Source organism: Corvus brachyrhynchos, unplaced genomic scaffold (assembly GCF_000691975.1).
Source record: "Corvus brachyrhynchos isolate BGI_N302 unplaced genomic scaffold, ASM69197v1 scaffold266, whole genome shotgun sequence".
Lineage (NCBI taxonomy): Eukaryota > Metazoa > Chordata > Aves > Passeriformes > Corvidae > Corvus > Corvus brachyrhynchos.
Genome location: NW_008238633.1, coordinates 2486581 through 2500706, shown reverse-complemented (window position 1 = coordinate 2500706; position 14126 = coordinate 2486581). Strand labels below are relative to the sequence as shown.

The window sequence follows — 14126 nt, the reverse complement described above, 5'->3', positions numbered from 1 at the left end:
CTGCCGAGCCTCGGTGCGCGAATTTTGCGTTCTGCATCCTTGTTGCCTCCTGTAAACGCTACAAATAGCAGGAAGGGATGGATAAAACACACAGATGCTTTAATTATGATTTGATTACAGAGCGAGCAGAGGAGTCTATTCTGAGGAATATGCAATTAGAGAAAATTCTGAGGACTATCTAACCTTCCGAAATTAAAATTAACTGGGATTATTTCAACGGGGTTTGAACATCTCTGAAAAAAGATATCATTCCTCAAGGATCCTGCTGCTCCTGTGTGCTGGATCCTCTCTGGCTTAGCAAATGGGCTTCAGGGTAACACAATGTCATCTTCCTCAGCTGCATGGGCTGCTTCCTTCACCTCCCAATCCCATTTTATTCCCATTTTAGCATCCCTTGCTGGTCACATAAAGGAGAGCAACATAGAGCCTGGATGGAAACAGCCATGTCTGGGTTGAGGAACAAGAAAAGGAGAGCAGTTTAAGCATTCCTGGGTGATCAACAGAGGTACTCCATCCCATAAGCAGGAAAAATGGAGAGGTGCACACTTGTGATGCACGTTCCAAAGGGAAAGTGTGCATGGAAAATTCCATGCCTTTTCCTCTGGCAAATTATTTAATAGCAGGAACCTATATGATTAAATATGTTAAGCTTCTCTGTGGGCTTAAACGGTACTGAAATGGCCTGAATTTAATTCCATTGATTCCACTGGCTGCCAAACATGAGCAGAATTCCAAATCTGCGCCAGGGCCGACGAGCAGCACGCCTTCAGCCCCAGTGTAAAACCCCTGAAATCTTATGGAAGCTCCATCCTGGCGTGGGAATGATGGCTTTCTTTGTGTCCTGAGCTGGGCTCAGCCAGCTGGGCAGGCAGCAGCAGCCCTGGGGCTGGGGGAGCAGTGGGTCAGCCTGGGCTGGGGGCACGAGCAGGGCATGAGGCTCTGGGGTTGCGAACTGCACCCAGACACGACCCCTGGCAGAAGCTGCAAACCTCTCGTGTTGCATTTGCTTTCCCTCAGTGCTTAACACGTTCATGAGTCAGTGGGAAAAGGGCTTTTTTTGGGTCTTATTTTCTGCAGAAATTTTCAGTGTTTATCACTTCTGCTTGAAAATGGTGCTGGAAGCGTGGTGTCAGTGCTCCAGCCTGGCAGAGCAGGACCTGCCAGGACCCCTGCCGGGCTCTGCTTGGGGTGGAATGTTTGCTTTGTGGCTGGTGTGGAAGGGAGGATGGCTCCCACCTCAGCCAGCCCTGCTCCTGCACTGGTTGAAACCTGGGAAACTGGGAAATGGGGCTTTGGTGCTGCCTGGCTGCTCTGCGGATGGATGGGGGTGGTGAGAGGGGCACAGCTGCTTCCCTCCACCTCCCTGCTCCCCGTGGGGATGACTGACCTTGCTTTTGACCTTGCTCACCTTCAGCAGACCCCAGAGCTGCCCTGACAGGGAATGTGGCTGGAGCAGCAGAGATGCTGCTCAGGACACTCAGAGAATTCCTGCTCTTCCCAACAGGTGCTGAGCACAATTAAGCTCAACTCAGCACTCTGTCAGTCTCCTTTGTCACTTGTAAGGACATTTTCTGGCATAGTGCCTTATTTATTTATTTTAACATCTCTTTTTAGGAGCCTTCAAACCCTCCATCTTCAAAGCATTTGTGTTCCTACTGACCCATGTGTATTTCCCAGGGATAAACCCCTGGCTGGCAACTTAGGGATGATTTGTCAGGGGTTGCTTTAGTAATTGAGATTTTTTATTTTCTGCCTGAAATTCCCTGGTTGGTGACTAAGAGAAACTTTGTATTAAGCTGTGCAGAGCATAATGAGGCTGCTGTAATGCTTTGATGTGGAAATGCTTAAATGCCAAAAAAAAAAGGAGAAAAAAGTGGTGTTATTGGTAGAGCTTGCTTAAGGTATCTAGGGACCGTTTACATCAAGCAAATATAGATTATGCTATAAAGATTATAGATTTTGATAATGGCCCTTTAAAACTTTAATAGCAGACATCATAAAAAGGCCAAAATCAAATTATTTTCCTGGGCCCTGCAGCTGGTGGTTACGAGCTGCTGGTGGTTATGTTTTTCAAAATCAAGACCTGTGTGATATCAATTACAGAGGCATTAATGTTACAATAGATGTGGAGGGAGATTTTATTTCCTCACACCTATTACAAAGCCGTTCCTGGTCACCAAACTGGCTGAGCAGGCTGTTAAATTTGTGGAATTAAAAGGCTGGAGTGGGTTTGCAGCACGTTAGTCTCGCCTAATGAAGGTGGTTATGTAAGAGTCCCTTCCCCTCAGCTGCTGGAATTGTATTTCCCATGCCACTTCTTGCTTTCCATGTTGCTGATAGATTAGAAAAACAGACTTTGCTGCATTTTCTTCTCTTCTTCTTGTGTCTGTTCTTGAGGCTTATTAGCACAAAGTAGCTCTGAGCCATGGCTCGGACACCAGAGATTCTGGAAGCCTCAAACAGCCGTGATAATGGAGCTGGATGAAGGATGCTGGTTGCCATGGGAACGGTGCATGTGCCACACAAGATAATGTAACTGCTGTAGTGCAGGGATCTGTGCTGAATATTGATTGCGAGATTTCCTGGATTCCTTGGAAGTGCTGGGCTTTGTGCCGGGTGTTCCACCTGGCAAGGGAGAGCAGCTCCTCAGCTGGGCTCGGGCCAGGGAGAATTTCCTCCTCCTCTAAGAGCTGACTTTTGCACAGGATGGGAGAAGAAGGGGCAGGAATTCCTGGGGAGAATTGTCAGGGTCACAGCTTTTCCTTGGGGAGCTCACAGAGTCCTGGGTGTTAAACTGGAGGACTGGCACTGAGGTGCTCCAGGTGAGTGCCCTGACTTGACGTGACAATAAAGTGCCCCAGGAAGCTGAACTTTCACCTGTGCGATGTCTCTTGTGGTGGTTGTCACCTGGACACCTGCACAGTGTCACTGCTCCCCTCTGCACCCCTTCACTGCTCCTCTTGGTAGCACTGAAAAGTTCATTCTTGTCCCAGCTTATCAGGGATGAGTCTAACTAGTGGCAGAGCTGTGCAAAACAGTGGGATTAGGGAATATCAACTCATTGGCAGCCAAACATTATTATTTTGGCAGTATTGGCCATTTCCCCAAGCTGGGGGAAGGTAAAACATGAAGGTTTTAATCTGGGGGAAGGTAAAACATGAAGGTTTTAAATGGGGCAAGGTAAAACATGAAGGTTTTCACTTGGAGCAATTCTGTGTGAGCAGGATCACACTTGATGCTGTTTTTCAGGTGAGGTTGGGATTCTTCCATAAAAATGAATGAAGCAGGACTGGTTCTGCTGTAATTTTGCAGCCTGAAGTTCTGGGTCCTGGAATGACAAAGAAACTCTAGTTATTGCTCCTCTAGCCCAGATCCTCACTGAAATAAACCAGCAAAGCTTCCCCAATGCTTTATTGACTTGGCAAGAGGCAGCTGGGGCCACTGTTGCTCCGGAGGATTGTGCAGATGAGGTAATGCAAATTAAATTCCTGTCCTTCTCATGTTTTCCCCCCAGGCAGGGTGATGCCACAAACTGCTGTAGCAGGATTGCTGGCAATTGGCCACCTGTTAGAGAAAATGTGTAATTATGGACCTTACCAGGTTTTGGGAGATGATCTCCAGGTTTTGGGAGATTATCTGTGTTGTTTCATACCTGCCTCGTGCCGTTTGGATCTCTGGGTGTTGTGCCTTAGAAGTGCTGGGCGTTTAGGAAAAGTGAATTAGAGAGGGTTGTTTTGGCAGCTCTAATAAGATGCTTATCTTGAGGCAGAGATGGGGAAGTCAAAATGTATCTGAGGTGTTATTTGTCAGAAATGTGTCTGAGAGGACAGAATTAGAAATTCTAGGTTGTTGTGCCCTCTGGGCACGATTTTCAGGTTTGTGTGACTTTGTTCTCCAGTACAGGTCATGTCCAATGTGGTGCTCAGAGAGAAATTTAGTATTCTTTCCTTTTTTTTTTGGGTTTAAATCCTGCCACACATCCCAGCAGAGTTCCTGGTTTTCTTGCCAGTTCCAAATCCTGATTGTACAGCATCCAGCTTCTCTGGGCTTCTGGGGTTTTTGTACAGCCAGGACAAACTGAGACATCATCTAAGACACCTTTTTATAACCAGGACACCTGCTCTGTAATGCACAGAAAGTTGTATTTTAGAGCACTTAAACACAGTAAGGAACTAGTGGACTTTGGTATGTTTAATTAAAACCATTTGGGCTTTTTTGGTTGGTTGGGCTTTTTTTGGTTGGTTGGTCTTTTGGGTTTTTTCTGTAATTCTTTAATGTTTTCTGAGTTTATGTAATAATTTTGCAGGTGAAAATCTTAGGGTTTTTTAAACACAAGATATATTTTGAATTCAATAATCGAACCAATGAGTGAACTTGGACATCAGGCATGGCTTTGGATGTTAGTAGGACCTCTGCCTGAGTGAAACCTGACTCTGGTGGTGGAGGACCGTGCTCTGTGATCCGTCCCTCCACGTGCAGCTGCTGTGCACAGTGGCTGTCCTGCCAGGTGGCGGGGATCAGCTGGCCAGGTCTGCATGGAAATGTGTAAATCCACCCCCCACCACCACTGGTGTGCGTGAATATGGGGGTACTCCACAGCTCTCCCCTTTTTCCTGTGTCAGGGAGGCTCCTGCTCTCACCTGGCAGCGTTGGAGATGATTTCTGGGGTTATGAGGTGCTTCAGTTCAGGTGGAAGTGAACAGTGCCAGCTGGAGCTTTGCTCTGGCCTGTGCTGTGCCATAACGAGGTGACAATGTCCTTCTGAGCCGACCTGCAGCAGTGGCAGGTCACTGATCATCACTCATCGTCACTCGTTTGTCCTTGGGCTCTCTGGGCTAGTCCTGGACCAGCACCACCTTGAAGAAAGCCCAGCTTTAAGTATGGGGACAAGCAGAACTGTCTGTAACCACGCACAGCAGCCTGGCTGAGTGCCTGTGGGGTTTTATGGGGTTTTGTGGGGTTTTATGGGGTTCGTGGCGTTGATGCCTGTCAGCCTATTGCACTGCATCCAGGAATTTTCCGCACCAAAATGGTGCTAAATTCGATAAAATCAGGGGCTGTGATATCTTTTCAGCTGCCATTTTTCTGGAAAAGTGGACTCTGAGGGGATAAATACCAAAGCCATGTGAAAGCCAGGGAATCTGGCACTGCTGTTCCATGGAAAACCATCCAGTCACCCAATTCCCACCTTCCAGGTGACCCCTCAGGTGACCTCTCTTGGCTGCCCTGCCCCGACCCCGGGAGCTGCTGCTGATGGCTGAGGTGTGGTGCACAACATTCTGTAATTCCACCTGGTTCACTGCACTAAAACTGGGATTATAAAGTACAATTAACTCCCTGCGGCTGGCCGGGTTTTAAGAGTGCAGGTGGGAGAAAAAATGTGGCTGTTGCCCCCTCCCCAAACCCACAAAAGCTCTGCTTGCTGGCTTGAACACAGAAATGTTCCCATGATCAGCCTGTGGAGCTGAGAGGGGAATCAGAAGGAATATTTCTGGGAAACCAGCAGGGAAGGGAGCCAAGTGTGTACCTTGGAAAGGGCAGTGGCTTGAACAGACCAACAGGAGCTTTCCCTGGTTGTGAATCTGGCCCTGGTGTGTTGATCCCTCTCCTGAGGAGCACAGGGAGGCTTCTGTTGGATCTCAAACACCAGCAAACGGGACTGGCTGTGGTTTATCACCCAGAATTCCCTTTTTAAGTGTTCTCTGGAGGCAGCTTTGCCTGCCAGTGCACGGACACATGGTAGAATCTCATCTTCAAGGCTGGCTGGAAGAGGAGATTGATGGCCGCGCTCCCCAGCCACACTGGCAGGGCTGTGGGGAAGGAAGATTGTTCTCCCACATTCTCCCTCAGCCACTCCGAGGACATCAATTTCCACTGAGCACGAGGATGATTTTGCTTTTACACAACAAGAGTTTTCAAGGAGGCACTGGAGTGACAAAAGCTGTTGCCAGGGGTCTCCAAGGGACTTGACAGGTTTATAGAGTGATGATAAACTGCTGGAGTGGTCGCAGTGGAAATTGGGCTTGATAGAAATAATAAAGAATTGGAAGTGCTCAAGGACATTGTTGGAAAGCAATTTGGAGAGGCCGTGGAACATTTGGATTTGTCTCAGTCTGGTCCCTCCCACAGAAGGGAGCTGAGCTGTGACTGGTGGGATTTATTACAGCTTTTTACCTTTTCATATTGAAAATTGAGCTTCAGCATGATAGCCTGCTCCTGTCTTTATGCAGATTACATAAAAATAAATGGGTAGCTGATGGAGGTAATATCTTGGGGACAGGGAATTTCATTTCCAAATGGAAATTCTCAAAAACCACCTTTTATTTTACAGGAGCCTGTATATCTTAGCCAAAGTGGTTTAGTGATGGACAAATATGCACCTGGAAAATGCCTAGATGGGCCTTTAAAGATGTCCCAGAATTTCCTAGGTAATTTTTTTAAAGCCTATTTGAAACAAACCACACACAGTATTGTGTGCAGCTCACATCTGTGCCAGCACTGACAGTGTTAGAAAGGCAACCCCATCTAGTTTCTTTTGTTCTTTAAATAAGCACTTGCTGCCTCAATCTTCTGGGCAACACAAAAGCTGTTTTATTTCCAAGAGACACACACTTGCTGAGTGAACCCTGCAAGAGATTGTTTTCCTCTCATGAGACCACTAAATTTTCCTTTGGCCACTATTTTTGAAGTTGTAGAAAACCTCAACAGAATTCCACTGCCAGGGCAGAGCTGCCTGTGTTGGGATTTGCTTCTAGAGGTTAAAAAAAGGATTACTGAGATATGTGAGTGTCCCTGTACCTGGTGGTTAAAACCCAGGTGTGCAGTGGCTACAGGTGAATTATTTTCATTTATAGATGTGCTGATGTTAGGGGTGAGATGGAGGGGCAGGGGAATCACTGCCTTCTTTAAAGGTGGAGCAGTATTGTTTGAAATTCTTTGTATTCAGACTCCCTGCAAAGCTCATTTTTGGCCAGGACATATTGTGAGGATTAATTGCATTCATGTCAAAATTAGCTGCTTCCTCCTTCCACTTAGACAATATAAAACCACGCTGGTGATGATAAACAGATAGTAAAGCATGCAGAATAAAGGTGGGCAGATTTCTGGGCAGGTTTCTCCCTGGGGGTGACCAAGGTGTGCAGACTGAGGGCAGCTGAGCTGAGGGGAAAGAGCTGAGAGTGCCCAGAGATGTGTCAGTGGCACTTCCCTCGGGGACAGGAACACGTGGAAATAATTAACACTGCAAGGGAACGGCCACAGAGAGGGGAATTCAGAGTTATCCTGCTTGGGAAGCAGATGGGAACCATCAAGGCCACCCTCCCTGCCTGCCTTGGCTGCGCACAGGAGGTTTTGGCAGCAGTGCAGAAATATTTGCTGCTTGGTCCGGCAAGAGTGGTTGCTCCCTCTTGCATCCTCTGGGATTAAAGAATAGCCGAGGAGCCAAAGCCTGGGTGGTTTTTTGTCCTTGTGCTCCATTTTATTCCACTTGGCCTGCTAATTTTTGGTAGCAAGAAGTTCTGCTCCATGTAATCCAGCTCTCCCCAGCAGGTGCAGGTTTGGGAGCTGGGCCCAAGAGTTTGCAGCTGAAGAGTTTGAACAGCAGCGGGGAACAACCTCAGCTTGCAGTGCCTCAGTCTGCTCACTGCTTGCTCCTGGATTAGCAGTATAAGCAAGCAAAATATTCTGCAGAATGCTTTAACCATCGAGAAAACCCCAAACAAACCAGGCAAAGAGCAAAACCCTTCTAAGAATTGTTTCAGAAGCAGCCCTGGGACACGAGAGACTGCTTAGCAGCTGGCACGTGTGGCAGCCTAGCTCGTGTGTGAAAGCAAAATATCTGTCTGTCTGCAGCTCGTTGTACTCATTTGCATGGGTGCCATCCATCCTGCTGTGCTTGTACTACCAGTGATTACGCCGGGATGGTTTCTATGGGAAGCACGTTGCGAGCCAATCTGTGGATCTGCCACATCCCCTTGTCTTTTCTGCTGGGTTGGGCTGGTTAAGACCACACTGCTTTGTTTATTTATTATTTTTTAAAGGCATTTTCTGTGTTTGCATATGAATTGATTGCAAGGGTTTGTTCTAAGCTTTATTCCGAGCTGGAATGGTTGTACAGCAGCTTTTTCTCCATGGTGTTCTTGCCTTCAAGACGGAGAGTTTGCACACAGCTGCTGGAAATGAGAGGAAGCTCTTGGAGTCGAGTTTGGGCAGCTGGAAGAGAGAGGAACGGGGCCTTTGCAGAAAGCCATAGCTCCACTGGCCTGGATGCTCTTACAGCAGTGGACAATGCAGTTCTGTGCATTTAGATGGTTATGGGGAGCATAAAATGTTGACTGGGTGGCAGCTGAGCTGCTGTGACTTTTTGTGTGGGAGAGTCCTTATTTTGCGCAGGAAAGCTGAATTGGTTATTGTTCTCTCTGGAGGATGGGAATCACAAAAGAATGCTGCTTCCATTTATTCTTCTCGCAGTTCTAATTCAGTTCCAGCTACTTCATGTCAGTGCTGCTTCCACAAAATGTTTCCAGTTCTGGAAGAGCAAATTAAAATAACCTCCATCCAATTTAAAACAAGGCTCTATATTTTGTTTGTGTAATGGTGACAGCTTCCTTAAAACCAGAGTGAAATTCCATCACCGGAATCACTCTGAAATACACAGCACGCCCCTGAGTGAATTGTGTGTGGGGGTGTCTAAACTTGCAAATAAATGTCTCCACCACCACGGTTTGTTTGTAGGAGCTTTGCTTTGCAGGAGCAGGGTTTCTCTGTGCCATGTAGCAGTCAGGATTCACAGCTTTCCTGCCAGATCTACTACTCCAGGAATAAAGAGTTCCTTTGTTTACAGGAGTTGGGGGGGGGGAAAGGCACCCTCCAGGCTGTTGTCTCTGGCTCCTGACATGTGATAGAACACGAGCGCGCCTTCGCCTGTGGGATCTCAGCTTGGCATCCTCGCAGGGAGGGGGGATCTTCGAGGGGAGCTCGGAGCTGACACTTCGTCATCGCGCCGTGATAAGCCCTAAAAAGAGCTGCTGAACATTGGAGGATGTGGTGCATAACAAAAATCATCATAAAAATGGCATGCTGGGAGAGTTAGACACAGGGGTTTGTATTCAGGAGCTGAATTATGCGAGGTGTGGAGCGCTGTCCTGTGGGGAACACTCGCAGGTAATGGGAATTTCTTTGCTAATAAAAGGCTTCAAGATCTGGTCCAATGGATCCTAAAAATGGCAGTGCTATTTGTGGAGGTGATTGGCAGCTGTAACCCCTCTCCTGCCCCCATCCACATCTTTCCTTGCCTAGTCTGAGCCAGCCATTAGACCAAAACATTATTAAATTTAGTATTTCAGACCCAAACTAGACATTAATCATCCAGCACAGGGGTTTTTAATTTTTCTTGGAAGTCCAAGGAAGACAGGCACCTCCATCCCACTGAAATGCACACGTGTGTATTTTTGGCTCCTTTGAAACTTTCAGCCAAGCTATTCAATATAATCCAATGGTGATCTTTTAGCAACATATTCTTAATGACATATAAATATTTGATATTTGATGTTCCCATTGCCCATATAATGTTTTAAAACAATAATGCTCCCACAGTTGTTTTTTCTGTCTATTTAATTTTACCACGTGATACCCACAAATGCTTCCACAGCTCAAGAGAACCCGACTTTCCTCAGTTTTCTCCTTGTCTCCCATTGAGGTGGGCAGTGAATTGCTGTGGATTGCACAAGTTTTCTTATCCTGAACAAACCTGAAGAAACAGAACACTATAAAAATGTGCAAATAGCGTTGGCCCTGCTCAAATGTGACAAGGTTTAGCCAGCTTTGCCCTGAGTGTTATCCCTTCAGGATTACAGGGAGAGTTTGATGCTTGTGTTGATAAAACATAAAGGTCCTGTGGTTTGAACAGGATGGGAATGATGGAAGTGCAAAATCTGAATGGTGGGAGGCACTTCAGCCAGTTTACACCAGCAGGAAGCAATATTTGGAGCCTATTTGCTCTATTAAAAAATAATAAATAAATAAATAAAGGCAGGAGGATTTGTTCTGCCCTCTCTGATGGAAAGCTTCATCCACAGCAGCTGCCCCCATGGGCCTGGTTTCCCCCAGGATCTCTGAGCCACCTCTAGAGGTGATGGACATCTCCAAAATTTGTGGTGCACCCTCACAGAAAATTTGGGTTGGGAAGAGCCTCTGGAGGTCATCAGGCTCATACATGAGCACTGTGTGAGCTGGGTTTGCTGTGTGTCTGCACTTGCCCAGGTAGCAGAAAAATAACAATAAATCAATAAATTATGCACATCACTCACTTTCTCTGCTTCTTCCAAGCACACAAATGTTTGTAGCCACAGGGAGATGAAGATTCCTCTCCTTACTGCAATAACTTTATACCATGGTGTGCTGTTTGTTTGTTTAGGCTGGTTAAAATTTGCTCTCTTTAGCCAAAAACCCTTTTCCTTCAAAGTGACACGGGCTCCCGGTGGAGGCTGAGGATATTCACTGCTTTCCAGAGCCAAGGCCCCTGTTTGCACAATCCCTGCAGTCTGGCAGGATATTTGGAGTAGGTCCACAGCTGCTTTAGACTGGCTTAGAGCTCAGTCACAGGGGAGAACTCTTCACTCAATCTGTGCCATGCAGATAAGGACTGTGATTTTTCTGTGGAAAAATCTGACTTGTTTTGTTATTTCGTTGCACTCAGAGGCTAAAGAATGAACTATAACATGTCTTATTCTTGAGGAGTCCCCATTGCCTGGTTAGTACCTGGAAGATGCAGCTCCAGAGGAGCTGGGATGTGTTGCTCACACTCAATATTGTGCAATACTGAAAGATTTCTGTTCTTGTGGAGAGCCAAGGAATTGCTCATTGTCTAATAGGCAGAAACAGATTTTTATTTCTACTTCTTTGGAAAAAATGCATTTTGGAAAGGAGGTGACTAGTAAAGAATAAAGAAATGTGGAGCCATATAAAAGATAGCTTTATTATTTCAATCCAGGTTTTGTGGTGTTGGGCTCTGGTAAAAAATGAAAGAACTTTGTGCCTTGGTATGAACAGGTGCAGCAATTGCTTTTGCAATGAGTCCAAGCAAGTAACATTAAGTGCTCATTTTACACCTCAGTGAATGCTGTGCAAAGAGCAGAACTTCCCAGCAGCATAAGCAGATATAATCCCATTGATAGCTTTGGCGCCGGGCCTGTTCACTTAAAGCAGCGGAGTAGTATCTGCTCATGCCTCAGTAAACAAAACCTATTCTATTATATAGGTCAGGATTTGTTTTGGGACAGTCCTCAGCCTTTTGAATGCTTCCCTTTCCAAGGTTAACGCTGCGTTCCCAAAAAGAGCTTCTGTTCCCCCAGCCTCCCGCTCCTGGGGCTGCAGGAACTGTGGGGCCGGCGCTGCCTCCCCTCAGCTGGCCCTGAACAATGGGAGCAGTATTTGGCTTCCAATCCCTCGGAACTTCCCTCCCAGAGTGGAGAGGGAAGGGCTCCCAGGATGGATGGGTGAATGCACTCCTGGGCCCGGAGCCTGAGGAACACTTTTGGCTCCTTTAGAAACACGGCAGCTCTGTGAGACCACAGTGTTCCCAGCTTGAAATCAGGGACAAAAGGGTCAGGGGACCTTCCAAGGCCGAGTGCTGCCGTGGGGAAACGTGGACAGCTCTGCTGCTGCTGGGGAGGTGAACGAGCCGCTGGGGAATGGTGTGTGCAGCCGCCTTTAGCTGGTGAATAGAAAAGTAATTTGGAAAAGGAGTCAGGGCAGGGTTCTGCGAACTCGTTGTGGATGGGGAAGAGAGGTGGTTTGGTCCCAAAGCTGTAACAGCCTCTTGCGAATGAGGAGCTGCCTTGGGATTCTGTGGCAGGTAAGGAATATACATATTATATATATAACATTCTGCCTGCTCGCTACTTCTCTCCTCCCTTCTCTTCCCAACCAGGAGCCAGGGACAGTGGAGGGAGCAGAAGGGATTTTTCTCCTCTATTCCCTATTCCTGTAGCTCTTCTCCAAGAGCTCTGCATGAGCAGGGCAATGCTGCTCGGTGGTCCTGCCTTAGGCTCAGCATTATTTTCGGAAATGTTGGTACTGAATATTATCTTTGAATTTTTTTGAAAGAATTCATCAAAGTAAGATCGTATTTTGAGTATTTCCCTCAGTGTTCCCAGTCACAGGACCCAGAAAAGTTCAGTGCTCACTGGGGTTCTCTCAGCTGCTGGGAAGCCTTGAGCCAGTTGAGAACATCTCAGCTGCTTTTATATTTTGCTTTTTTTAATGGAAGCATTTGCAGCGAGGCAAAGAAAGGACATTTCCAATAATGGAGCCATCTCCTCCCCGGCAGGTGTCTCATGGAACCATGGCTCAGTGTTTTCCTCCTGCTACTCAGCTATGTTAAACTTCTGGGGTGTTACCTTAATTTCCAGCATCAATCTCACCAGTTTAAAGCAAAGCTTATCCATGGTAGTGTAAAGAAAAAAAAAGCACAGAGGGAAAGCACGTAATTCTCATCAAGTGTTGATTACAGTTTTGAATAAAATACGTTTTTCCTGTGCCATCACTGCTGTAGATTGTTAATAAAAAGAAAAGTAAAGCTCAGCTGTGTTCTCCTGGGGCTGGAGGAGGCAGCAGTTATTTGCTTCCCATTAGGAAGGTAACATTCCCAGAGAGATGGCCTAGAAAATTGTTTCCAGAGAGCAAAAAAAATTAGTCCAGGAGGGTTATTGAGCATCCAGCTCTCTGCTTTGCAACAAATTGCTGGGTACCTGGCAGCACATGGCTCTGTGACAAGTGTTCAGCCTGGGGGGTGGTGATGAGGGAGGAGATGCTCCAAACACCTCTTCCCTTTCACATTCTGGCTGAGCTTGCAGAGCTACAAAATTCCCATGTTTGGGCCTTTTGGGGACATTGATAAGCTGAGCAAGGACATGCCATTGGTGTACAAGAAATATGGGGCCTCATAATAATGCTGGGTTTGGGTTTCTGCTTGTGAAGTGCTTTTGATAGCATGTTGTGCTCATTTTCAAATTGTACTAATTAAATGGACCCTAAGACATAGGGTAGAAAGATATTAGGCATTTGTGGGGCTTTCTGTAGCAGTTTCCATGTGTGGTCTGTTTTTTTTTTACCTAGAAGAAGCTGTTCTGCAATTGGCTTTTTGCAAATCAAATTGTTTTGGTTTACTTTCGCTCCTAAATGTGACAGTGCGCCTTATAAACCAGTGCAAGGGGGAATAAATCCGAATTCATTATTCCAAAACACATTTCACTCCCCTTCAGATCTGTTTGTCAACGTTTGGCACTGTCACCCCTGTGCCTGTGGGACTCTCCTTTCAGCCAAGGCTTGGAAACTTTCAAATGGGAAGTAAGTGAGCACTCCCAAGCTGCTGCTGTAGGCTGAGGGAAATGAGGTTTCGTGTGCCATTTGTATTCCCTCTGGGTTTCTGACCAGCATTTCGAAGAGAAAGTGAGGAAGAGATTTTCCTGTGATCCCTGTTGAGCCCAGCTATTGTGAAGGGATTGTGGGAGCTGAAAAAGAGCACCACAATACCTGTAGGGACAGATCCATGAGAAATAAGGCTGATAATTATGGTGCTCATCATGAAGTTTGTTCTTTGATTTAGCAGCTTCCTGGAACCTGGGACAGACTCCCAGTCACATCTGGGGTGGAATTCATCAGCTGTTTGTTAGAAAAGAGCTACTACAGGTCCACAGCATGCAATTGCCAAAGCTGACACCTTGCCAGGACTCTGGATTTACTTTTCAGAAAGTGCCAAGGCATCTTTCATAGTCACAGATCACGACTCTAACCTTTGGGATGGGACACGAGGCTGGGCTTGTTGGGAAAAAATGGTTGCAGAAATAATTTGCCCAGTGTATAAATAGCATCTGCATGTGGTTGTGCTCCTCAGGAGAAGAGGGGGAGCCAGCTGAGCTGCCAAGCAGGACAGATAGATTGTATCTGAAAAGGAAAATATTGGTTGCAGGAGGACAGAGGTAATTGGGACCATATGTTCCAATCTTTTCCTCAACTGAGCAGTCATGTATTGCAGTGCAAAGAGCTGAAACTGCTCCACGCTCATCTCTGAGATATTCTGCATGTTCAGTGATGGCCTTGAGTTCTTTGGGGCTGTGCAAGTCCAA

The 14126-nt window shown here is 46.6% G+C and overlaps 1 protein-coding gene across 1 annotated transcript in view; it reads left to right on the top strand.

Moving 5' to 3' along the window:
• Positions 1 to 11584: 11584 nt before the first annotated feature.
• The window catches only part of SLC6A1 (solute carrier family 6 member 1), a 42128-nt gene continuing 39586 nt past the window's right edge, over positions 11585 to 14126 (top strand). The window contains exon 1 of the mRNA XM_008636038.2: positions 11585 to 11854. The gene's annotated coding sequence lies outside the window, so the exon portion shown is untranslated. The remainder of the gene's footprint in view (positions 11855 to 14126) is intronic.